The sequence below is a fragment of the Miscanthus floridulus genome, chromosome 4 (genome assembly GCF_019320115.1).
Source record: "Miscanthus floridulus cultivar M001 chromosome 4, ASM1932011v1, whole genome shotgun sequence".
Lineage (NCBI taxonomy): Eukaryota > Viridiplantae > Streptophyta > Magnoliopsida > Poales > Poaceae > Miscanthus > Miscanthus floridulus.
The window spans coordinates 37,435,214-37,462,414 of NC_089583.1; the positions used below are offsets into that span (position 1 = coordinate 37,435,214).

Sequence of the window (27,201 nt, forward strand, 5' to 3'; positions counted from 1 at the left end):
ATTCTCCCAAACTCGAAACGGCCATGGTTTGATTATTGGATTCATAGCTAATGCGGGCGATTTCTGAATATTACTAAAACATTGACAATCCTAGCATCCCTTTATAATATTCAAAACAATCTTCCAGTGTTGTTGGCCAGAAATATCTAGTCCTGTGAATAATCCATTTCATCTTATAAGCCGATTGATGAGCTCCACATATCCCTTCATGCACTTCACCCATCAACACTTTAGCCTCTTCTTGATTTCAGCATTTAAGCAACACCCCCATCGACTGTCTTGTAATATAGCTTATCATCTAGCAAAACATACTTAGTCGATTTATACCTTAGTTTCTTGGTAACCTTCTGTGATGGATTCTTAAGGTAATTGGATATTTCAACTCTCCAATTATTATTTGAGGTCTCACTACTTAAGACCTCTTGAAACACTCAATAACCTAACGCACTTTGAGCTAAACGATTAGCCTCTTGATTCTGTGCTATCGGAATATGCCAAGAGAAACATGATGAAATTCCTTGAGTAACCTTTGGCACCCATCATAATATCCCCTTAGAGTATCTTCTTTACATTCATATAGGCCGATCAACTGATTAATAATTAACTATGAATCTCCAAATACTTCAATTGCCTCATCCTTTACTTCATGAAGAAGTTGAAGCCCCTTAAGAATAGCTTCATATTCTGCTTGGTTGTTGGTAATCATTGGTTCGGTTGGAAAAGCAAACTCAAAACTTACCCCCCGAGGTGAAATAATAACAATACCAATGGCACCACCTTGCTTGCATGATGATCCATAAAAGAATAATGTCTAAGGTACCAGCTCTACATAGCTAACACTTGGCTTATGATGCTGGGTGACAAAATTGGCTATTACTTGCCCTTTGACTGCTTTAGCTGATTCGTACCTCAAGTCAAATTTCCGACAACAGCAAGAATCCACTTCCCCATTCTCCCATTTAATATCGGCATCGATAGCATGTGCTTGATCACATCAACCTTGGAAACAACTGTACACTTAGCCGATAGTAAGTAATGTCGCAACTTAGTGCAAGAGAAATATAAGCACAAGCATAACTTTTCAATAGGAGAATATCTTGTTTCTGGATCCAAAAGTCTTCTACTTAGATATAAAACAACTCGTTCTTATCCTTCAAACTCTTGCATTAAGGCCAATCCAATGGTTAGGTCATCGACCGATATGTACAACTTAAAAGGCTTACCTTGCTGAGGAGGGACTAGTACAGGGTGGACATTTCATGTATTCTTTTATCTCCTCAAACGCCTTTTGTTGTACAGTCACCCCTCTTAAATTCTTGATCATTTTTCAACTTCAACAAGGGAGAAAATGATAGAACCTTTTCTGACAAATTTGAAATAAACCTCTTGATAAAATTAATCTTACCAAGCAAAGATTGTAACTCTATTTTAGTAGTCGGGGACACTGCTTCATCAATTGCTTTTATACTTTTTTGACCAATTTTGATTCCTCTCTCAGTGGACCATAAAACCCAAAAATTGTCTAGCTGATACTCCAAAGGCACACTTATTGGGATTCATCTTTAGACCATGTTTTCTTGTGCACTCCAAAGTCTCCCGTAAATCAGCTAGATATTCCTTGTACCCCTTAGATTTTACCATCACATCGTCAATGTAGATTTCAACAATCCTAGCCGATCAACTTATGAAAAATATAATTCATCACCCTCTGATAAGTTGCACCAGGCATTCTTCAAACCAAAGGTTATCACAACCCATTCAAATAAACCGATTGCTGCCAGGGCATCTGAAAGCTATTTTTGTTATGTCGTCCTCAGCCATAAAAATTTGGTTATATCCTGCATTGTCGTCCATGAAACTAATAACCTTATGCCCGGCTGCTACATCTACCAACATATCGGCTATCGGTATCGGATAACCATCCATGGGTGTAGCCCTGTTCAGATCTCTGAAATCGATGCAAACTCTTAACTTCCCATTCTTCTTATACACAGGAACAACATTCGATATCCACTCTGCATATCGGCACAGTCGGATAAATTTCGTTTCTAGTAATCTTTTAGTCTCCTTTTTGTTATCATCAAGAATGTTTGGGTTGAATCTTCTCGGAGCTTGTTTAAATGGCTGATATCTAGGTTTGATTGGGCAACCGATGTTCAACAATCAATCGGTCTAGACCTAGGCATCTCATAGTATTCCCAAGCAAAATAATCTTTAAATTCCTTTAATAAATCCACCAACTCTTGCTTGTACTCAAGATCCAACTTAGCACTTACATATGTCGGCCTAGGCCTATCTCCAGAACCAATATCTATCTCTTCTAATTCATCGGCCAATGTAAAGCCATGTCCTAGTTTACCATCTATGCCATCTATTAGATTATCCATTAAAACAAATTCTCAAAGCCAGCTGCTTGGATCGACCTATTGGCTTTCATCATTGACCTTAATGAAGCCTTCTTCCCATAGCTTGCCAGAAAAACACTCAAATTCTTCTAGCTTCCAATACATTGGATCAGCTATTGCGATACTTACATAATCAACAGCATGAACCAGGCTCAACATCAGTCTCCATGCCACTAAATCAAGCACTGATGCATAGTCAATGGTACACAATAATTTGCATGAATCTAATCATGACCAAGGAGTAAACTATATGACCCTTTTCCATCAATGACGAAGAATGTGGTGAGCAAAGTTTTACTTTCGATTGTCAATTTGACATTTATTGCCCCCCTGGTCTTAGATGCATTACCCCCAAAATCCTTAAGCATCATGTCAGTCTCAATCAAATCTCCTGGTCCCTTGCCAAGTTTATGGAAAGTGGTATCAGGCATAAGATTGATACAAGCACCTCCATCCACCAACATTTTGCTCATCGACTTCCATCAACGAAACCTTTTACATATAAAGCCTTTAAGTGCCGATGTTTTATTGGCTTATTGAATATAGCTTGTTGTATAACTGCCAACTTGGTAACTATCTCCTCATACTCCGATTCATAAAAATCTGAATAGACATCTTGGTCTACTGGAGCTCTAAATTCTGGCGATAATAGAAAAGCCATTTCAATAGTAACCAATGGTTGACCCTTATTGGCTGTATGTTTAGCACGCCACACTTGAGGTCTACCAGATGCCTAAGTCTGTTCTTGCTCTCTGTTTCTTAGGCGTTGCACCCTTCTTTTCTGGCTTCTCATCAAACCTCCTAGACATTGTTGCCCTTCCTACCAAACATACTCTTCCTCATTACATTCTTCTTCATAATCAGCCCAGTTTTGATCAACAACTCGCTTCCCAAGCCGATCATGAACACTTCTACTTTTTAAGCGCCCATCCAAATTATTATGATGATACTCTTCTCGAGCATGGATAGACCCTTGGTTTGAGATTGCCTAAACTCTCAATGTTGCTCACTGCATTCTGGGCAATTATTTCTAGTAGGCAATTTTAAACCTTCATTCCAACAATGTCTGAAGAAAGGACAATTCCAATATGATTCATCTTGCTTTCTTTCATACCTCTCTTTCTCCTATTGACACTGGTATTCTTTCTCTTCTAGCCAATGCTGATAATCCTTTTCCTTTTGTCGTTGCCATTTATTCAACAAAATTCGAGATGCGACACGTGGCCTTATTGCCCCGTTCCTTGACGTCTCCCCCTGCTCGTATTGGCTCTTCTGTTGGTCACAATGCCTTGTAATCTCTCTATATTGATCAGCCGATATTTGGATCTTCGGGTCAATGGTTATAGTTTCTTTTCCCCTAGTCGATGTTAGGACTTTAGTCTTCCCTTTGAGCAGCCTAGCATCAACCATGTTCTGATCTCTTGAGAAAGGATTATCATTGACTTTCATCTTTTGAGGTGTATCGAATTTAAGCCTCCCTTGCTGAATAGCCCTCTGTATTTGTTGTCAGAAAATTCTACACTCATTAGTAGAATGGGAAGTAGCGTTATGAAATTTGTAGAACTTCTTATTCTTCAATTGATCAGGGGCAACATAACATGATTGGCGGGCAACTTGATCTATCCTTTCTCAAGCAAGAAATCAAAGAGCTTGTCTGATTTTGTGACATCAAAATCATAGCTCTCTTCAACTCCTTTTCCCCAAGGATTTGGCACCATTACTATCTTCTTACCCCAATTCCATTCAGCCACAGCAACCTCTTCTTCTTCATCATCCTCATAGTCATCATCAACTGAATATGGATTATAGGTTTCGGCGATTGCGACACTCTTCTAGAATCGGGTATCTCCATATTCTGGAATTGGCTATTGAGCATTGCCACTCATTGAGCCAACTAACCTAAATTGTCAAACTCTTGTCCCAGCAACTTCTCTTTCCACGTTGGCAACATTCCATGAATGGCCAAAGTAGCTACTTGATCATCAGTCAAGTTCAATGAGAAGCACAAATTTTTTGTCTCTTGGAACCTCTAAAGAAACTCAGTGCCTGATTCATTGATTCTCTACTTTATAGTCGTCAAATCAGTAATTTTATTTTCTTCTATCAAGTATAAAAATATGTATGAAACTTCTTCTCTAGGTTAGCCCAATTGGCAATGGAATTGACTAGTAATGATGAAAACCAATGGAATTGACTAGTAATGATGAAAACCAAGTAAAGGCTGGTCCTAACAGGGACAAGGAGAAGAAACAAACTCGATGGTCCTCTTCAATGGATGCTTCGTTCAACTGTGTAAGGTACCAACTGACATATTCTATTATACTCGTGCTGTCCTGGCTAGTGAACTTAGCAAACTCCGGGAGCCTGTAATTTGTAGGAATAGTGACCAAATCATTCCACTCTAGATATGGGCATTTTTACGAGAAGGTCTGCCCTTTTGGTTTCAAACTGAACTGATTCTTCGTCATCTCGGTTACTCTAAGCAACAACTCATCAGTATTTAAATCTGGATTTCTTTGCAATTGCTGACCCATCTATGGATTAAAATTTTGGGTACCTTGATACCCCAGATTTGGAATCATATGAAGGGTATTGTAATCTGTACCATAATGATATCCTTGTGGAATCCCTATCTGCTGGGTCCTTTGTGGTTTGCTGCTTGAAGTCTCTAGGTTGTAAATGCTTGGATCTATATCTCTATGAATCCTTTGAACTGATGGCGCTATTTTTTTGAGACGACGATGGTATCTAGGCCTGTTGTACCAAAATTAACCATTTGATTCTGAACTTGCCCCATCGGCTATTACACATGCTGCACTAACGATCTAGGATTATACTGCATCTGATTAGTTGTAGGACCCTAAACTAGCTTAGATGACCTCTGAACTGCCTAGACATCATCATTACCAGTTGGTGCTGCTTCTTGATGGCTAGTACTGGCTTGATTAGTCCCCTTGAGTTGATAGATGTGGAATATTGCAGTAAACCGGTCCAATCTAATCAATTGGATATCCATGAAATAACCTCTTTCATGATGTTGTGGAATGTGTTTAAGAAAACTATATTATGGTTCAATATGGCATCAAGAACATATTTGTTAAAGCCTCTATGAAGAAACGCCTATCCTCAACTTCGTCTATATCTGACTGCCCATGCAACAAAACTCTTGGCAGTGGATATTTCTGAACAACTTTATTGTCACTGTGTCTTGGTGTAGGACAACAAATAATTGTTCTAAATTCTTCTATAGCTTTGCTGATGACATCTTTATCTTCATCAGGTAGGTCTTCATAAGGTACCATAAGGATGTCACTGTTGTTGTGAGTTGCCATGATGATTGTAGGGGTCCCATCCGAGCATGCCAGAACTGTGTGTCGGCGCAAAAACATGTTGATGCGACTAGCATACAGCAAACTAGAAGGATCAGCATTGATGGAGTAAGGCTAGAGATCCGCTTGGCTTCAATGTAGGGCTAGCCGATCCTATGAATTCCTGAAGGCATGCAAGTCAATTTGACCTGCAATTGACTAAGGAGAGAAAGTTTATCAGTAATTTACGGTGGAACATGCTGGTTGTGCCTCTTCGGGAGCAACCAGATAGAGAAATCGACTAAACAGCCGATACGTGAAGAAATCAGCTATTAAGGACTGTAAAACTCATGGGTTGTGATTGATTTTATGATGACTAGTACAATGCATGCAGATGTAAGTAAATTATCAGCTAGGTGGATATTACCAGCGTAACGCATTGAGCCGATGAATCTAACGAGAAAGGATATAACATGCGAACAAATCAACTCTCTAGCACAAACGGGTCTACAAATGCTCTGAATCTAATATGTTACTATCAACAGTGAGGTTCGACTAGATCGATGGCAGCTATGATGATAATAACAAACTAAACCAAAGAATCCATAAAACCGTCTATACATTGACAGGTTTTCTGAAAGATATGCTATATGTGTGAAAGCACAAAGCGAATTGGCTAAAATAGCCAATTATGGTAGAAAAGGAGACTACAGCATGTGAACAATCGACTATTTAACATGGACAGATCTATAAACTTATTAGACCTAACCTATTATCTTTAACAGTAGGGTTTGACCGGATCGATGGCAGTTGTGATAAAGACAACAAATCAAACCCTTAAAATAAATAGATTTATTCACATCTAACAGAATCATGGAGACGCACTGTAGGCGTTAAAGCACGGGCGATCGGCTATTTAGCCGATGCAGGCATAGCAAACAGCTAGGGTCATGTCTGGTCGAAAGCAAATCTACCAACTAGCATCCTTCAATCTAAAGTACTAACAGTGGGGGTCAACCGGATCGATACATCTATATTAGCGAGCCATAGACAAGATTTAACTACCTAGTAAACCTTCTCAAGATTAGACACGCCTTGGTCGTGTACTATGCATGACCAAGATCGAAGTGGAACAGCCGATGAAACATAATCCATCTTTTAGAGTAAGAACCGTCGCAACATAACGAAATAAATGATGGACTAAAAGGATGTGAGGTCGATCTAGATCGATCTTGATCGGGCAGGTTGATATTGCTAAAAACTAATGAAAATAAGAATATCAACAAGATCGGTAACTTAATGAATCTATCAGAAGGATGCCACCCTTAGGTAGAGCTGATAACTTGACTTTAATCTAATTCAAGCAGTGGAGGTCAAACTTAACCGATGCAGCCATACTTGAACTAGATAAGGATCGATAACTAGCTTATGCTAGAGCTCGCAATGGAGGTCGAACTTAATCAATGCATCCTTACAAACCAAAGTATAATCCATGACGGTACTTACAAACAAGCCGGAGGTTGGCCGGACCGATGCAGCCCTACTTGTTGAAGAACTTGCTGAGATCTACACTACTCCTACTCCTAAGGGTTGGCATGAAGCCAAAAAAGTAATTTGTATTGATTGATTGGATATCTTTTACAATGGCCGAGGTCCAATATTTATACCCAAAATCTAAGCATGAATCCTACTCAAGTACGACTCATTACAACTTTTGGTATTAAGAGAAAGCATTCCTAATTTAAGATAACTTGGACCCTAATCTTTCCCTTTTTGTAGAGTCCGACATGTCTTTCCCGACGCCAACTGTAGCTAATTGGCGTTACCTACTTATGTCATCCGAAGAGAGCCGATCCTAGTGCTGCATCTAAATCAACTGATACTGACCCTTACGTGATCGATTCCTTGGTGACGCAATCTTGGAAGCTTTGAGTTTTCCCCGTGTTTATCTTTTAAATTTTGGTGTAAACAAGTCTCTTATTGCAGCTGCAGGCGAGCAGATCCATCTTCACCTTTCTTATCTGCCAGGCTTGATAGATCTTCTTGGACGGACTGGTTGCTATGTTCCATCATGGGTTCATGAGTTTTACTCCTCTCTTTGGATTGACCCAAGGCATAGGTTTATTCACTTTGCTTTCAGAGGCTGTGACTACAGGCTCCAAAGCTCGAGAGTCAGAGAGATACTAAGGATTCCAGAGTCCCCTATTCGCCTTCACAAGGTATGCTATGGACAGACAAAGCCTCTGAGATGCCCTCACGGCGGACTTGTGCCACCGACAGATCTTGTCAGACCATGCTTCGTAGAGCCATTTAGCAAGGGGTCGAGCTAGACACCACATGATCTTACACCTATAGCTCAGCTTCTTAATGCTATTATGAGGAGGACTCTACTTCTAAGGATGGGCTACTGCAAGGACCTAACTTGAATTTAGTTGTGGCTAGTGTATCACCTGGTGTCTCAGTTTGCCTTTGATATTTAGGATGTGATGCTTTTAGAGATGGAGGACACACTAGCAAAGGGCTTTAGAGGTCACTATCAGCTGCCTTATGCTCATTGGATCACTTTCTTACTCAGAAAGGCAGTTACATAGAAGTCCCTAGAGACACTGGTAGAGTGGACAGGTGCTACTACTGAGTTTCCATAGTATGACATGAGCCTGATGCTACGTCAAAGTCGTGCGAGGACACCTCGCCAGCCGAGTCATCGCCCAGAGGTACTAGACAGATAGTAGCTCAGCAGGATGAGATCATTAGGGGCATCGCTGCGATAGAGGACGAGCAGCTTGATGCACAGCAGGAGGATGAGGTCGAGAGCAATCCGAGTGATAGCTCAGATGATGACTATCAGCCAAGTTCATAGATGGCACCTCATCTTCATGATAGAGAGGCTAGTGGCTCTAGCTCAGCTCCACCACAGCCACCGTAGATAGACCTGACACTCATAGCTGTACTTGAGCGGATGAGATAGGACCAGGCACATCAGGCACAGGAGACCGCCGCTACACTTGCTCAGGTTCAGGCACGATAGGATGAGTTTCAGTGGCAGCAGTAGGCCATGCAGTAGCAGTAGCTTATAATTTAGCAGCAGTTACTCGGCTTCATGCAGCATGTATTCACTGCTATCGGGGTTGATTCTCAGTAGTCTACATTTTAGATAGGCCAGCCAGCCACCACCACTGTAGTGACTCTAGCTGTACAGCCCAGTGGGCTTCAGAGTTAGAGACAGCCAGCTCCTCAGTTTGCTTCTCCTACAGAGCAGGTGTCTTAGTGGTTTGCTTCACTAGGGGCAGCTCAGGGTGTGCACTTTACTCCTATTGTCACAGGTTTTACTCCGACTCAAACTTTTTCGGCGTTAGTGATGGACACCATAGTCTCTTAGACTCTCAGTGCTACCTTCAGTGAGTTTACAGGGTAGCCTACACCTCTAGTATTCTGAGTCTCTGCCACTACCTCAGCTGCTCCTGTTACCAGGACTACCAAGATTATCCTGTCGTCTATTACATCATTCGAGCCACCTCAGACAGTCATTCCTACACTTGAGGCTTCAGCGATAGCGACAGCGATAGTGGCTCCACTTCCTATAGTTACACCTCTAGAGTCATAGGCCGCACCAGTTACTAAGTAGACCTAGATTGCTTCACCTTCACTTCCAGCTACAGAGGGTTAGACCGCTCAGAGTTTAGGGTCAGAGGATGATGCAGCTCAGCTTCAGATCTCTCACCACACCTTAGCGCCCAACTCGACTACTCCTATCCCACCGTCCGACCCTGAGGTTTTGGTGCTTTATGCCAAAGGGGGAGAGGGAGTGAGTATGTTATATCTAGGAGGAGCGTTAGATCTAGGGGAGCTTGTGATTCATTTCTTTTGGTCCTTTGTGTGTGATACTTTGTGCATTCATGTTTACTTTCATGCATTGCATTACATACATGTGATGGTGAGACTTATGTGACATGTGTGCTCTCTCTCTCTCAATCTATATATATATGTCAGGTCACTTGGTTATGCTCATTTGCTTAGCTTCCGCGTTTTACTCTGATTCAAATGAGCTTTACTTCATGTACTCATGCTTAATTCATATCTATTGAGTACACCATGTTGGCTTGGGTCATATAAGCATGTCTAACTCCTTTGTTCTTATTGTCAAAAGCTTATATGAACAAAGCATGTTGAAAACCTCACTCATCTCTTTTACATACTAGAGGTTGTGTTGTCATCAATCACCAAAAAGGGGGAGATTAAAAGCATCTAGGCCCCTAGTTGGGTTTCGGTGATTAATGACGACACGAGATTACTATGACTAATGTGTGTTTTGTAGAGGCAATTTGAGTTAGGTCATGGTAATGGAAATTGATTGGGCAATCATGGTTGTCATGCCCCTATCTATGGAAATCATTTCAGATTTCAAAGGATGGACGACAAGGTTAAGGACGGACTAGTTCTAAGTGTCGTTTGGTGATGGAGAGACACTTAGAGTAGTTTAGGACTTTGTTTTTCCTTTGGCCATACTATTAAGGGGGTATGGACTAGTAGCTTGACCTAGGTAACTCTAGTGGGTTAGGTGTGGTGCACACTTGTCAAACCTAGCACTAGGTAGCTCATGAATAGCCCTAAGATCAATTAGAGTAAACTTCATTCACATAGGATTTTGAGTTGGAAGTGAATGGAGGGTTAAATGACTGATTGGACACTGGTTTGGTTATGACCGGATGCTGGAGGGTGAGTCCAGTTAGTTCATTTGATCAACTACAGTCATCTAGTACTGACTGGATGCTGAACAGTAAAGTGACTGGACTCTAGGTGCCAGCATCCGATCAACTCCAGAGAGGTTCTAGAGAGGCTTTTTCGTGACTGAACGCATCCAGTCAGTGCTGACCGGATGCTGGTCAGAATCTGGTACCTGACCGGATGCTGAATAGTGAAGTGACTGGACTCTGGGTGCCAGTGTCTGGTCAACATCAGTAAGGTTTCAAAGAGGGTTTTTGATGACTAGACGTGTTCGGTTAGTGCTGACCGGACGCTGATCAGAGTCTGGTCAAAGCTTAATGGCTCTCTCTAACACAGTAGCGGGTATAACTGACTAGAGCGTCTGGTCACACTGACCGGAGCATCTAGTCAACCCACAGAATGTGGACTTAGCCTCCAAACATTATGTTTTGAATGAGGGGTTATAAATACTTACTCCACTTGTCCATTGGAGGTCTCTTGCCCATTTGTTCAGCTGAGAAATACCTTTGGAGTGCAAGGGAGAGCAAGAGCCTAGTGTGGTGATTGAGATTTGAGAATTCAAGATTAAGGACCTCATTAGTGCATAGAGAGTAGCAAGTGTGCATCCACCCTTCTCATTAGGCTTGGCTTGGTCAAGTGAGAGTTTGTGCTTGTTACTCTTGGTGATCGCCATCACCTAGACTGCTCGGTGATGATTGGGAGCTTGAAGATCATCCGATAGAGCTTGTGGATGACCCAACTCAAGTTGTGAGCAGTAGTGTCAAAGAATTAGCCCGCAAAGAGTACTTGATCCTTATGTAGATCAAGGGGGAGCTACACCCTTGCACGGGTGCTCCAACGAGGACTAGTGGGGAGTGGTGACTCTTCGATACCTCAGGAAAACATCACCGTGTTCCTTTCCCTCTCTTTACTTTGAGCATTTATATTTAAGCAATTCATTTCATGTCTTTACATTCCTAGAATTACCATGCTAGAGTAGGATTGGAACCTAGGGTGCAAAACTTTTGTGTGTAAGAACAATAAAACACATTCTAGGCACAAGGAGTGAAGTGGGCTAAGTGTAGGGCTTAATTATTGCAAAGAATTTAGAATTATCCCAATTCACCCCCCCCCTCTTGGGCACCTTGATCCTTTCACCAGCAAGACATCCTCAGACTCCATAACAAGAAGGAGCAGCTACTTAGGCAAGCTACTGCCCGTAAGAGAGCCAAACAGATGCAAAGGGCAATTAGGGAAGCCAAAATCTAGAGGGATAGATTGGTGAGAGAAATTCATGGACTATAGGGAGCAGGAGCAGGAGGTGCCATCCACGTTGGCGGAAACATTGTAATACCATATTATAACCTCTCAGAAGTAGACAAAAGTGCATATGACCCACTTCACCTTTGTTGAAAGAACTTCAGCTGTATCCATGGCCAGCCAGCTACAAACCTTTCCATTCTGGTCTTTGATGAAAAGTCAAACCTGAGGAAGTTCCTCGTGAGTTATGAGACCATGGTAAAATCAGTCGGGGGAGATGCTCAAATCCTTGCAAAGTCACTCATCATGGCGGTCGAAGACATCGCACATGATTGATATACTTCATTGAAGCCATTATCCATCAGGCCCTGGGGCCAAGTCAGAGCAGAGCTAGTGTCCACCTTCCAAGGACATCACCTGGGAACGAAAACAACGAGAGATTTGCTAAATTGCATTGAGCGAGATGACGAATACCTATCTAAGTTTTTGGAAAGATTCATTTAGACCAAAGCTCAGGTGCCAAACACACCAGAGGAGATGGTTATAGTAGCAGTCATGGAAGGGTTGGCCATATGCCAATGTGCAGCTCACTTTGCCAGGAATTACCCCACCTCCATAAAGGAGTTATTCAAGGTAATGAGGCAATACGCAAGATCAGATGATGACTTGAAGAAGCAAAAAGCGACAAGGAATTCATGGAGGCAAGCAGGCAAGGCCCCCAGGCCTCCACCAACCCCAAGCCAGCAAAATATGAGACCATTCCACGCAATCAACAATCTGCAAGAGCAGCCAAAGCACAACTTAGCGGAACAAAGTCTCCAAGGGCCACTGCCTAACCAACAATACACAAGTTTTGATCAATCTCCGCATGGTGGGCAAGGAGGACGAGCTCCCCATGATGGACGCAAGGGCAGAGGAAGGGGACGAGCCCCGAGAACAACATATTGCATCGTTTGAGGTGAAAACATAGGACATTTCATGAAAGACTGCAAATATAACAAAATGGCTATAGAACTTAAGGAGAAACACGAGGCCACAAGAAGCAGTGAAACATCTAATCATGTGTTCCACAACACTGGTCATGAAGCAGTAAACAATTAGGGTTACAACAGCCACTATTTGTCGACAAACAATAGCGCTTTCCAGCACCCTACCTTTTCACACGGATGCAGCCAGCATCCGTACATCTGGCATCTGGTAGCAACTGTCATTTCTAGTATACCTGCATTTCGCCTAGATCCCAGGGCAGTTAATAGTTGCATCCTCGCTAGTTTAGCAAGAGCAGCAACATTCAAGTCAGCCTTAGCCCGCAAAGCAAGAAAATACTCAAGAACATCAAGCCGTAAACAATATCTTACCATCCCAAGGCCATATATTCGCAATCACTGGTGGATCAAACCAAGAGCATGAAAACAAGAGAGCTAGAAGAGAATTTGAAAGAAGAGTGCACACTATCTCACCAAGGGTACCACTCAATAGGCCGGCTTGGTCCATGGTGCCCATTACTTTTGATGAAAATGACTTTCAAGTGCGGGATTTTCCACACACAGATGCCTTTGTAGCAACAACAAATATAGTTGGGTTCACTATACACAACATCCTCATCGACAATGGAAGCTCCGCTGACATCTTGTTCATCAAGCCTTTCAAGTAGATGAACCTTGACAAGAGAATGTTGGAGCCAGCCGGGAACTCATTGTTCGGTTTTGGCGAGAAAAAGATAGACGCCTTGGGGAAAAAGGCAATCCTGGTCTCCTTCACAGAAGGCGAGTAGGTCCACACAGAAACCATAACTTTCGACATAGTCAACATGGATTATCCATACACCGCAATCTTCAAGAGGGGAGTTCTTAGCAGATTCAAAATCATGATAAAGCAAAGATATTTGTGCATGAAGTTGCCTTCCCCTTTTGGCATCATTGCAGTACATGGAGATCAAGTGCATCTAGGCGAATAGAGGGCAAACCAATCCTAGGTTATAGCCTTGTAATTGAAGTTTCCAAGAAATCACCTAGCGAAGAAGTAGACAGTGAAAACAAAGTTGAACGAAGGGCTAAAGCAGCCGAAAACACTCAGAAAGCCCCATTGTCAAAATTAGTGCCAGAAAAATGAGTACATGTGGGCTCTGATCTGGTAGAGCATGAAAAAGATAGGCTATTAGCTTTTCTCCATAAGAACCAATATGTATTTGCCTGGTCGGCAAAAGACCTGCAAGGTGTTAGTCATAATCTCGCGCAGCACAACTTGAATGTAGCAAAAGGGGCGAAACCCAGGAAGCAAAAGTTGAGGAAAATGTCCACAGAGAGAGCCGAAGTAGCGAAAGCAGAAGTGCAGAGGTTACTCGACACTGGCATCATCAGGCCTATTCAGTACCCAAAATTGTTGGCCAACATTGTAATGGTTAGAAAGAAAAATGGGAAATAGCGAATGTGCGTTGATTTCACCGATATGAACAAGTGTTGCCCAAATGACCCATATCCGCTCCCAAGAATTGACAAGTTAGTGGATATCGCAGCCAGGTGTGAAGTGATGAGTCTATTAGATTACTTCTCTGGGTATCACCAAATCTGGTTGAACCCGGATGACAAAGACAAAATGAGTTTCATCACCCCAGGAGGAACTTATTATTTCGACAAATGCCTGAGGGACTACGAAACACATGCCCTACCTTTTTGACAAATAGAAAGGCAAAAATCTCGCTGCATATGTCGATGACATCGTGGTCAAGAGCCATAAGAAGGAGACCCATATTCAGGACCTTTAGGAAACATTTGAAAACCTACAAAAGGCCGGCCTTAGGTTGAACCCAGATAAATGCATATTCGGCATTAAGAAAGGCAAACTGCTCGCTTGTCTTGTATTGGCAAGAGGCATCGAAGCAAACCCTAAAAAGATAGTAGCAATAGTAAACATGAAACCGCCAGCAAGCAAGAAGCAGGTATAGAAGCTTACGGGAAGACTAGCAACGTTGAACAGATTCATCTTGAGATCAGCCAAAAAAGGCCTACCATTTTTCAGAACTCTCCGAAGCTCAAATCATTTTGAATGGGGGCATGAGCAGCAGCAAGCTTTTGATGAACTCAAAACTTACTTAACCAAGTTGATAACTTTGTCCAAACTATCGCCATCTGCAACATTGATGTTATATCTAGCAGCATCGCCAACAACCGTCAATGCAGTGTTGGTCGAAGAAAAGGAACACGAAAATAAGATGAAGCAATTCCTAGTATATTTCGTATCAGAGGCCTTGTCAAGAGCAAAGCTCAACTATTCAGAGCTAGAAAAAATAGCATACAATGTGGTCATGGCATCAAGAAAGCTGAAACATTATTTCCAAGCTCATCACATCAAAGTCCTTTCAGCGCAACCGCTGGAACGCTATTTCGCAACAGCGAAGCCATCAGTAGAATCAGAAAATGGGCCACCGAGTTAAACAAATTCGTAGTGGACTTCAAGCACAGATCCGCTATCAATTCTCAAGCACTCGCATATTTCATCGCAGACTGGACCCTAGCAGCTTATGACACAACAATACAATTTGAAGAACCAATTTGGACTGTGCATTGCGACGGAGCATGGAGAATGAATGGTGCAGGAATAGCAGCGATATTAACGCTGCCAAAAGGCCCAAAACTTCACTATGCAGCAAGGCTCGAATTCCTCACAACCAACAATATAGCCGAAAAAAGGAGTTCCTAGGGGGATGATGTACGAGCCCCACTGCATGACAGTCCGTTAAATTCACAAGGCACACATACTCGGACTGAGAGCCTCCTCATGCATTTCTGAGGGGCTGATGTTGGGGGTAGTGCCCCACCTATGGGCACCCTGTGTGGCTCAATCGTCGTCCTGGTTCCTCGCAAGAATGAAATAATAGGAGTTGGACTCTGGCGCACTCAGCATTTGGCTATAATAAGAGAGGAGAAGGCTGGCCGTGTTTGAAGAGAAGGATGAGTCGAGCCCCCCTTCTCGCCTTAGCGAAGTAAAGGCTCCGCTTGTCATCCCATTCTTAGGATTCCCTTTTCGCCATGGTGAAAGGAGGGACTCTACAGCTGGGACAAGGTCATACCTGGTTCTTTTCCTTTCGCCCTAGCAGTAGGCCCGCTGATGGTCTTGGTTATTTGCTCTGGTGAATAGCTGTTAACAGTTTGTTCGATCGTTTCTACATATTTTGCCAAAGGAGGGCGCGCAGTCAGTTTCGGCTGTTTGCCTAGGCGAATAGCTCCTAACGGTTTTGTTGATAGTTTCTGCAGGTTTCGCCAAAGGAGGAGTCGCTCACCTTCGCGTGGCCGACAGCTTCTATCGCTATGCCCCCCCCCCCCCCCGATCGGTTGGATAGGCGACATAAGGCGGGGCTGGTCGGACCTTTCTAGGGCGGCATTATCTGGGGGAGGCAGGTGCTCTAAATGGCGAACAAGCCCAAACCTACGGAGAATATTCCCCGAATTTATAGTAGTTGAGAGGGCATTTATGTCTTATGAGAAGCCTACGGGCGTGTATAAATAGCTCCCGTTGAAGGAATGTAAAGGAGGGAGAAACAAGTTCAATAAAATTGTTCATCTTGTTTCACTCAAGTCTTATTTTATCCACTTCTCGTGCCTGATTTCGCCTGAGTGGAAACCGATGTTCGAAGGCCGTGGCCTAGAACAACAAACATGAACATGGTTACTCATATTAGCATCCATTTTTGGTAGGGATGCTATGTACCCGAATCTAGCATTTCGTAACTTTTATATATCAGAATCTAGATTTGTATTCAAATAAATCATGCAATATCGAACAAATTATACATATCAGTTAGGAATATACATATGATGAAACTATTTAAAAGCTATTTTTATATTGACTACTGGTATTAGTTTTTAATATCATTAATGATGTATCTATTGAAACTATTGTTAAATATACCATTTTAAATTGTGCAAAATATATGTTGTGGTAAAAATTTTCTATGATTAATATGTTGACATCAACCGTTTGTTGTAGATCTATGTAACTTTTCATATATTAATGATCCAAGTTAAAAAGAAGTTTGATTGGATAGAATCCTAAAATGACCTATTTTTGGAACCGGAGGAAGTAACAACAAACTCATAATCATAGGAAATAACTTTTAACTAATATAGTGGCACCATTTTGAATCAAATAACCTTCATATATTGCGAGACTATATTAGTTAATGATTAGAAAGTTAGATTTTTGAAACACATTGTTTTGAAAATGTGGATGCGGCCTCCATTTTGGAAAAGAGGTACTACCTAAGATGCATCACTGTGCTTTTCACTATGTGAGAGGCCACAGTTGAACACACACATTCAAAAGTTTTATGTTACATCACTTGCTATTTGCTACCTTGTCAATTAAGATGGGAGAATTTTCCAATGTAGGAACTGTGTCCATGCCTCCGAAGTGGTCACTTGGCTATCATCAATGTCGTTATAGTTACATGTCTTCTGAGAAAGTGCTGAAGGTATTTTCTTGCTAGAGCTAGGTCAACATGGTGTCATGTATATGTTTATTCTTTTATATGTTTATTGATGCCACAAGTATGATCCAATAAAGTGTGGCATCTTAGACTTAAGAAATAAATATGCAAACTTATATTTAGTTACAATGGGAGTATATGAAAAATACTACAATAGGTATGACTTTATGTGACGTTCCATTTATGTCGCAGAAAGTGAAAATTATGTCGTATTTCACAATTTACGACGAATGCACGACGAAAATGCATTTGTCACCTATTCCCGTAGCTAAAGGTGTTCTGCGACGAAACTAATATTATCGTCGTAATTTTGTGACGATCATACATGCGTCATTGATTTACGACGTTCAATTTTCGTCGTTATCATCTAGAGAAAACATCGCAAAAAAGTTGACCATAGATGACTATACATGTGCCACGTAGGACAAAAAAATCATCGTAAAATGTTGTTGTCATATGATGTGGCAGGTTTTGACATGGCACATTGGAGCTCACAATACACATTAAAGTCCATTGAACAATATACAACCCATCTCAGCATTGCAGACAGAAATCAATAGACAACCATCAAGCAAATTTAAAGTGCTCACATTCATTACATCATAGATCCATTCAGAGTTAAATGTTCAAACAATTTCACATGTCAAACTCAACCCAAAATACATTAAACTCATGTCCAAGTCACTACTAGATCCAACCAAGTGGCAAAATTAGCAGCCACTTATCCAAGGCATTACCAAATAGACAACAAGATGCAAACCATTACCAGGTCTAAGCCATGTACCAAAATAAATAAATAGCCACATATCCAAGCCATGTTGAGGTCATGCATCATGATCAGTAGGATAAAAGCAAAAGGGTAAGGAGTGACCTAATCCTTGTTCAAGGTGAACAACTGACGAAGAAGAACATTGGTTCCCTCTCCTTGTTTCTTCAAATTTTCAATTTGTTCTGCCTGCTTCTCCCTTGCTTCCTCTGATTCCTCAACCATCTTCTTCAACACTTCCAACTCATCCCGCTGACCATGAAGTTGATCTCTAAGTGATGCAGCACCTTGCATCTCTGCCGCAACTTCAGCCTCCAACTCTTGTACATGTGCAGCAGCAGTAGCGCTTCTCTTGGGGACTGTTGTCTCAAGGCCAACATTTCGAAGAAATTTACTTGATGGCAAAACATGAACAACAACTTCAGCAGGAGTCTTTGGTTGTTCCCCTTCTGGTGTAAGCTGAGCCATCATGGTATCCATTTGGTCCTAACATGATAAGAAAAATAGTTTGCATTATAGTTAGTATACAAATATGGAAAAAAATTCAAGCAATTACTGACTGAATAGAAAAACATACTACATTTGATGACAAAACAAGCTAGAACCAGTACGAGCCATCATGTACTTGTGATCGATACATGGTGCTAATTTCCATAAGCTGTATGTAGTAAAGAATTTTTATTATTGTTAATTTTTTGTACTTGGTGTTGTAAGCTTCAAAGTGATTCCAATATTAGAAAAAAAAATAGTCTACTTCATGGGCCTATTGCAGCATGCAAACCTTCTATTTCTATAGCCCCAATCTTTTTTTGTGGATCTTTTTTTTTCTTAAACACACAGGAGAGTTATGTATCATTCTATTAAGAAGAAAAAGGGTACAGCCCTTACACAACACACGCGCAAGCGCACACACACCACCTCTGTTCACGTAATTGTTTGTGGGTCATACTGTTTCAATTATTGATAAATTTTCTTTGTCACCTGACACCTCTGCTCTCTCTTCTTCATTTTAAGGCATGAATACATCTTAATAATTATTGTTTAACAGGTTGTTAGAACATTTAGAGAGAAAGGCATTCCTTGTGATGTTATCTGGATGGATATTGACTATATGGATGGTTTTAAGTGCTTCACGTTTGATAGCGTAAGTACTTGTTCTATCAAAGATTCTTTGTTTGAACATCTACGCTCGTTTATCCTCTACTCCATTCGTCCCACAAAGAGTGTCATTCTCACTTCCCAAGAAGTCAAACACTTTCTACTTTGACCAAATATATATAAAAAATTATTAATATTTATGGTGCATAATTGGTATCATTAGATGAATCGCTTAATATATTTTTATAATAAACTTGGAGATATAAATGTCGCTAATATTTTCTATAAATCTAATCAAACTTAAGAAAGTTTGACCAACACGAACCCCGTAGCGACAATTTTTTTGGGACGGAGGGAGTACATGGTTACAAAATTATATTTCTTCAAGATTTTGAATTTTTGCCCCTATCATTATGTACAAAAGTGTAGTTGGATTGTAATTGGTCCCGTTAGGTCCTGTTTGAGCATTTTGCTAATGCTATCTGATATATATACTGCAGAACCGCTTCTACAGTCCAAAATCAATGGTTGATGATCTCCATTCCATCGGATGCAAAGCAATCTGGATGCTTGACCCAGGAATCAAGAATGAGGAGAGTTACTTTGTGTGCGAAAGTGGTTCAGAAATGGATGTTTGGGTTCAAAAGGCAGATGGGAACCCATTTATTGGTATGTTTTGCAAACCTTAAATGCTTTTCCTTCATTTTTTTTCTTGAATTTAGTAGGATACCTTCTTGTACTGTTTATGTTCTAAACTCAGGGAAAGTATGGTCTGGTGATTGTGTTTTCCCTGATTTTACCTCAAAAAGAGCACGTGCCTGGTGGGCAAGTTTGGTAAGGGACTTCATCTCCAATGGTGTTGACGGAATATGGAATGACATGAACGAGCCTGCTGTTGCCGATGTAAATGATTTTCATTATCTGTACGTTCATCTTATCACTACACCAGATTTGCACATCACTGCCGGCCTCATCACTGCCGGATTTATGAGAACCGGCAGTGATGTACCTTCACTGTCGGTTATGAGCTTGAAAATGAAAAATTGATTGGGGCTAGGCTAAAACCGGCAATGAAGGACCACATCACTGCCGGTTTGTGGCTTGAACCGACAGTGTTTTGGCAGGCACTCATCACTGCCAGTTTAAGCCAAGAGCCGACAGTGATAGGGCTCTATCACTGTCGATTCTAGCTAAGAACCGACGGTGATAAGCCTACAACACAAAAAGGCTGCAGCCGTCCTCTCCTTTCTCCTCTCTTCCATCCCGAGAACAGAGGCGCGCGTTTGGACCCTTTCCTCCATTGTTGCGGCTTCTCTTCACCATGAAGCTAGTGCTTGGATTTTGAAGAATGGCTTGATCTTTTTGCTTTAAGGTTAGTAACAAACATCGACTCCTTTGATTTTGTTGCTTAATTAGCTTCGTTTTGATGGCTACATTGCTTGATTCTCATTCTAGTTCTTTCTCCATTCTAGAGAGCACTTTTCCAATTGGACATTTGTGTCAGGCTCAAATTGTGGTGAATTCATCATCCAAAAGGTTGGTGTCTATGAACACATTTAAAATTCTAGCTAATTATTCCATGGTGGTCAAGATCATCATTGTTAGTATGTGATGCTATAATTAGTTCTTAGAAGTAGAGTAGAATAGTTGTTCTTCAATATTGTGCAATAATTATTTTTTACCACGATTTTCAATTTACAGGGTCGGGCTACCAATTTCAATTTTTTAATAATTAGTGTACAATAATGTTTTTCAAAAATGGTACTTTTGAGCTACAATTGTTGTTCATGAAGCTCGATTTCTTATTAATTCTTTGTAATTATTGTCTCAGTATTTTTTTTTGTGCAGAGATGGATCGAGAGTGGATGCATCTGTCCTGAACGGACAAGCGGTACATGCATGGCGTCAGCCAGTTTATCACCAATGCCAAAGCCCATGCTGGGAATGGGAACCCTGTCTTCTGCCCATGCAAAGATTGCAAGAATCATAGGAACTTTTGTCAAATTGAGTCTATATGATCGCACTTGATTACTAGGGGGTTCATGCCAAACTATACATTATAGACTATGCATGGCGAGGTTGGTGTGAATGTTCTGTGGGAAAACGATGATGATGTGGACATGCCTGACGTAGCCATCCACGATGCTGACAAGGAACCCAGTGTCAACACGAAACCTATGGCCACAGTTAATAATATGTTTAGGAACACGCTAGCTGATGACACCGAGGATAACGATGGCATTTCTCAGCTGCTACGTAATATAGAGACCAGATGTCTTAGTGAAAGACAGCTGAGAAAGCTAGAGAAAATAAGACAAGATTGCAAAACACCATTGTATAGGAATTGTCCAATGAGCAAACTGGAAGCCGACATCATGTTGTTAGAGTTCAAATCGACAAACGGATTGAGCGATAAAGGTTTTGGTCAGTTGTTAGGTATAATAAGGAAAATGCTCCCAGAAAAAAATAAGTTGCCAGAAAAGACATACTTGGCTAAGCAAATGATCTGCCCCATCGGCCTCGAGGTTGAAAAAATCCACGCGTGTTCCAATGATTGCATATTGTGCCGTGGAGAAAATACAAAGACTTGGACAAGTGCCCCAAGTGTGAAGCTCCACGGTACAAGGAAGGGCCGTCCAATGAGGGTATCAAGACCAGAGGAGGTCCCATAAAGGTCGTTTGGTATTTCCCTATAGCTCCCCGGGTGCATAGGCTGTTTGCATATGCAAAGTCAGCCAAGCTGTTGCACTGGCATGGCGAAGAGTGTAAGAAAGATACAATGATGAGGCACCCCACCGATGGGCATGACTGGAGGACTATCAATACTATGTTCTATAAGGACATCGGTGGAGAGGTAAGGCACCTTTGGTTTGCTTTGAGCATAGAGGGGATGAATCCATTCGACCAGGTTAGAAGCAATCATAGCACCTGGCCAGTGATGCTCTGTATATACAACCTTCCACCTTGGGTCTGTATGAAGCGGTCGTACATCTAGATGCCACTACTGATCCAAGGGCCAAGACAGCCTGGGAATGACATTGATGTGTTTCTGGAACCAGTGATCAATGAACTAGTGAAGATGTTTGAAAAGAGTGTGCCAGATGTTTGGGACGAGTACAAAAAGGAACATGTCATGATCAAGGGAGTACTTATTGCTACAATCACCAACCTGCCAGGTCGAGGTTCGTTGTACAGAGAGAAGACAAAAGGCTATACTGGATGTGTCGAGTGCTTGGACGACACCGATGCGATAAATCTGCCAAATAACTCAAAGATAGTTTATATGGGACACCGTAGGTTCCTATCTAAGGATCACCCTTACCGTAGGAACAGAAAAGATTTTAATGGTACTATTGAGAAACGCTTAGCTCCAAAATATCGAGACGGGCCTGCGATACTTTGAGAACTCAACAAACTGGAGGTTGTCCTTGGGAAGGGGGACAATGCAGTAGCAGTGCCTGATGGGAGCGTTTGGAAGAAAAAATCGATTTTCTGGAAACTACCTTACTGGCCATTTCTGAGTGTACGCCACTGTCTTGATCCCATACACATCACTAAAAACATGTGCGCTAACACTCTTAACACCTTGATGGACACTGGGGGGACATCGAAGGATTCACTAGCCACATGCCTGGACATGCAACACTTGGGAATCAGGAAGGAGCTACATCTCGTGGAGCTAGAGAATGGCCAGTTTGAACTTCCGATTGCGTCATGGACATTGAAGAAGGAAGAAAAGTATGCGCTTATTTCTTTCTTCAATGAACTCAAAGTCCCGATGGGCTACTGTGCGAACTCGAAGAGGCTAGTGAACATGAGAGAACTCAAGTTCAACTATGGCCCTATGAAGGCCCATGACTGTCATGTCATTATGACTCAGCTGCTCCCTGTTGCCCTGCGTGATATCCTCCCCCAAAGGTCCATGCCCCAATCATAAAGCTTTGCTTGTTCTTCAACATGATCTCAAAAAAAGGTCATTGATGTGTCCACGCTAGAGCAGTTGTAGCTGGACATAGCCGAAACTCTCGTTAGGCTTGAGATGCATTTCCCGCTGACTTACTTTGATATCTCATTGCATCTGCTCATTCATCTTGTTGACCAAATTAGAGCCCTTGGCCCAATGTACCTGCATCAAATGTTTCCTTTCGAAAGATTGATGAAAGTTTTCAGGAGGTATGTTAGGAACAGATTCAGGCCAGAAGGGGGCATGGTTGAAGGATGGTCAACGAAGGAGGCCATTGAGTTTTGCACATATTATCTAGACATCAAAAGGGTCGGAGTTCTAGAATCTCATCATGAGGGAAGACTACGTGGCAAAGGAACGATCGGGGAGAAATCTGTTATAATAGATGACCTTGTTTCTTTAAGATAGGCATAGTTCATTGTTCTCCAGCAAGCCGAGGGTGTGATGCCATACATTGATGAGCACAGGCAATTGTTGCAAACTCTGTATCCGAGCAGGTCACAGGCTTGGCTGGATAAAAAACATAAGGAGGAATTTGTCAGTTGGTTACAATGTCACTTGCTTGGAATAAAGTTGGGTAATCAATTGGATGCCTTAGCCAAGGGACCTTCGAGTACATATCTTAAGTACCAAGGGTATGAGATCAATGGATTCACATTTTACACAAAAAAGCAAGATGGAAAGAGCACATACCAAAATTGTGGTGTTCGTTTTGATGCTCATGACGAGAACGGCAACGTGTAGGCGACATATTATGGTTTCATAGAGGAGATATGGGAGCTAGCCTACGGTCCATTGAAGGTAGCTCTTTTTCGCTACCAGTGGGTCCGGCTTGAGGAAATCAACACTAACAGCGAAGGGTTCACTACCGTTGATCTCACTAAGACCGCATACAGAGACGACCCCTTCGTCCTTGCAAGAGATGTTATGCAAGGGACAACAAGACAAAAGGAAGGCTAAAAGTAGTCCTAGAAGGGAAAAGGAAGATTGTCGGTGTCAATAGAGTGACGGACGAAGAAGACTACAGGGGCTATCAGGAAATGCCTCCATTTAGGGTGAACGTACCCCTACCTATCCTTCAAGAGGGTGACGAACCTGCTTACGTATGAATTGATTACAATGAGGCCCTCATTGTTGATGGACCTAAAGATAGTTAGATTATTGTTAACTATGTAATCATTATACAGATGTTGTATCAGTAATTCGCACTGAATATTTAATTTATATTTTGTGCGCATCTCTATAATTTAATTATTGACTATGTAATCAAATATTAAGATGATGTTCACAAACACTATTATTTGATAATTATAGACCATTAATTCACTATCATAGAATTAAATAATCAAGACACAAAATTTTGTGGTATTTTAGAATATAAACTAACTGCATCATTTCTATTAATAAATAAAGAAAGAAAAGCAAAATAAGTGAACTCCCTATTCTAGCTCAGCGGTTAAGGCCACGCACTCTATACTCTGAGACCCGCACTCGAATCCCAGGTGGGCCAAACTTTTTTGATTTTGCATTTATTATTTAGTAGTACATTACAATGGGATAAAAGAAAAAAATAAAACCATTCTAACTGAACTCCATATCCTAACTCAGCGGTTAAGGCCACGCACTCTCGACCCCGTGACCCACGCTCGAATCTCAGGTGGGCCAAACTTTTTTATATTTTTTACAAAAGGCTATGATGGCAGGCTCCAAACCGACACTATTTTTTTTATATTTTTTTACCTAAAGTTGGCGGCAGGGCCCTTCACTACTAGTTTTGGTTTTAAAACCGACAGTGATAGTTTCTATCATAGTCGGTTGCTCAAACCGACACAGAAGGCCCCATTCAATGTCAGTTTTTAAACTAAAACCGACAGTGATATGTAGATGCTCCTCACATGCCAATAGTGCTCCCATGACCACAACCACGACTGCTAGCCCCTATAAAATGGCCCTTGGCTAGGAGCTAGCCTCTCCATGCATGTTGGTTTCAGCCAGACCTTATCAGCCATGATATAATATTTTCCTCTCACAACAAACCACAGATATCGTTATGCATCGTAGTCCACCAAAATGGTGCACACATGAGGTACTAGAAGAATGCTACTGAAGATAGAGCAACGCCGAAGATTGGAGATGCCACGAGGTTCACAGAGCCATCTGCTGTGGTGCTGAGCTAAATCCGATGTGCTCTGGACTGTACCAAGAAAAAGGCCATGTACAGTAGAGGCATGGATTCATCAATGCCACTTATCATCTCCAACCAGTATAGCTCGTAGACCACCTCTGTGCTATTGTTTGACCCTAGTTGGTGCTAGAAGAATGCTACTGAGGTGATTAAATTATAATGTGTTGATACACATTGATGGTAACATTGACCTGTATGCAAATAGGTCTTTGTTATCGTATATGTAATTTTAGTGTAAGGTCTTTGTTATCGTATATGTAACTTATTTCTAATTTTTTGATGTATTTCATTACTATCTAAATAAATATATCATTGTTGTTAAAACTTTCCCACTGTAGTATCTAAATAAATATATCCTTCACATATATGCACCTTCACTGTCGGTTCTATTTAGAAACCGGCAGTGATAGTCACCTTCACTGTCGGTTCTATTTAAAACTAGCAGTGATAGTAACTTTCAGTGTCGGTTCTATTTAAAAACCGGCAGTGATGTCCATGCCCCCCCTATATAAAACAAATTGCCGGCCACATACATCGATCCCACCCACCCATGAACTCTCTCAGTCTCATTTCTCACATTTCACTCTCACTTCTCAAGACATCCACTCTCTCTCTACGTGATTTGGTCATGGCTCCTGCATTTTTCAATGGTATTGATATGTTGTCTTCTCCAATATTCTATCTATATTCATTTGATCTATATTTATATTCATGTTTCTTTGCATTCTACATTTATATATATTCTTATTTCTTGCATTCGATCTATATTTAATTATGTTGCCACATTTTACTTGGAAGAATTTTTTGTGCATATATTTTATGTTTATATTTTTTTTTGCATTTTATCGATCAGGTGGTATGAACAACGGACCTCCCCCCCACAAGAACCAGGTTTCCACCCTGGCGATGAGCCATTCGCTCCTAATGTGGCCATTCCACGGTTCTCTGTTCCAGCTATTGTATGAAATATTTTCCAACATCTTTGTTTTTTATGCTAACAAAAAACTGTAATTAGTTTCATATCATTGTTGCATGCATATATGTCACAGACTATATCCCCAATAGATTGGTTGCGAACAACACTTAGCTGGTTCTTTATCTCGGACATCGTCGAGAACATGCCATCTAATGCAAGTGGTCGGCTATGGACGTGTGAACTCAGCTTTTTCATCCCTGTAAGGGGTTCAAATCATCGGAACCATATCCACGGGATAGGAATATAGAGCCCAGACGTGATAAGCACCCAATTAAGTGCCATGCGCATTTGTTTAGAGGCACTTCGACGTATTTGCTATGATGTGCCTGATTTCTCGCACTTCAAGGCACTTGCTTTGAATGCTGGTGATATCCCCGTCCCGCAAGCAAGTGAATGGTTTGCGAGCTACAACCATGCGGATGTGGTAAAATGGTCACTTATACCTGAGTCATGGTTATTTGTTGTTTATTATTGTAATAACATTCTCTAATTTTTTTCTTTTTCTCCACATGCAGATTGCGCTACAGGACCTTACCTATGCTACATGTGGCTTGTGGGCCGTTCTAGACCAAGCTATAGAGCAACTCGGGTATGATTGGGACTTCTGTAATGGAAACCTCAGCCAGCTCACTATAGAAGGACGCCAGTACTGCATAAGGATTACTAACAGGGCAGTGGTCGTTTAGTAGGTTACATCTATGGCTGACCATTCTTTTGGTATTGTGAGGCACGAGAGAGTGCACTCATTAGGGCATTGGACTTCATCGATACAAGCAGATACATAATCCGTGACATCAATTACCATATATGGCTACAGAGGCATGTTAGTGTGCATGGCCCGATCGATCCTAGTAGTGATTCCAATAGTAATTAATGTTTATTTAGCTAGGTTTTCAAGGTCATAGTTTAATTGGGTTCTAATTTTAATATGTATGGCTTTGTGTGTTTAATTATTGTCATGCATGTAATTCGTGTAACATTCCGATGTCATATTGATCTCAGACTTTTTCTCAGGATTGCACTTGCCATGTGTGAAGGAAACACCAAGTT

The 27,201-nt window shown here is 41.4% G+C and overlaps 1 pseudogene; it reads left to right on the forward strand.

Annotated features, from left to right (window-relative positions):
- Positions 1-27,201, forward strand: part of LOC136548397 (uncharacterized) — a 124,150-nt pseudogene that overhangs the window by 40,094 nt on the left and 56,855 nt on the right.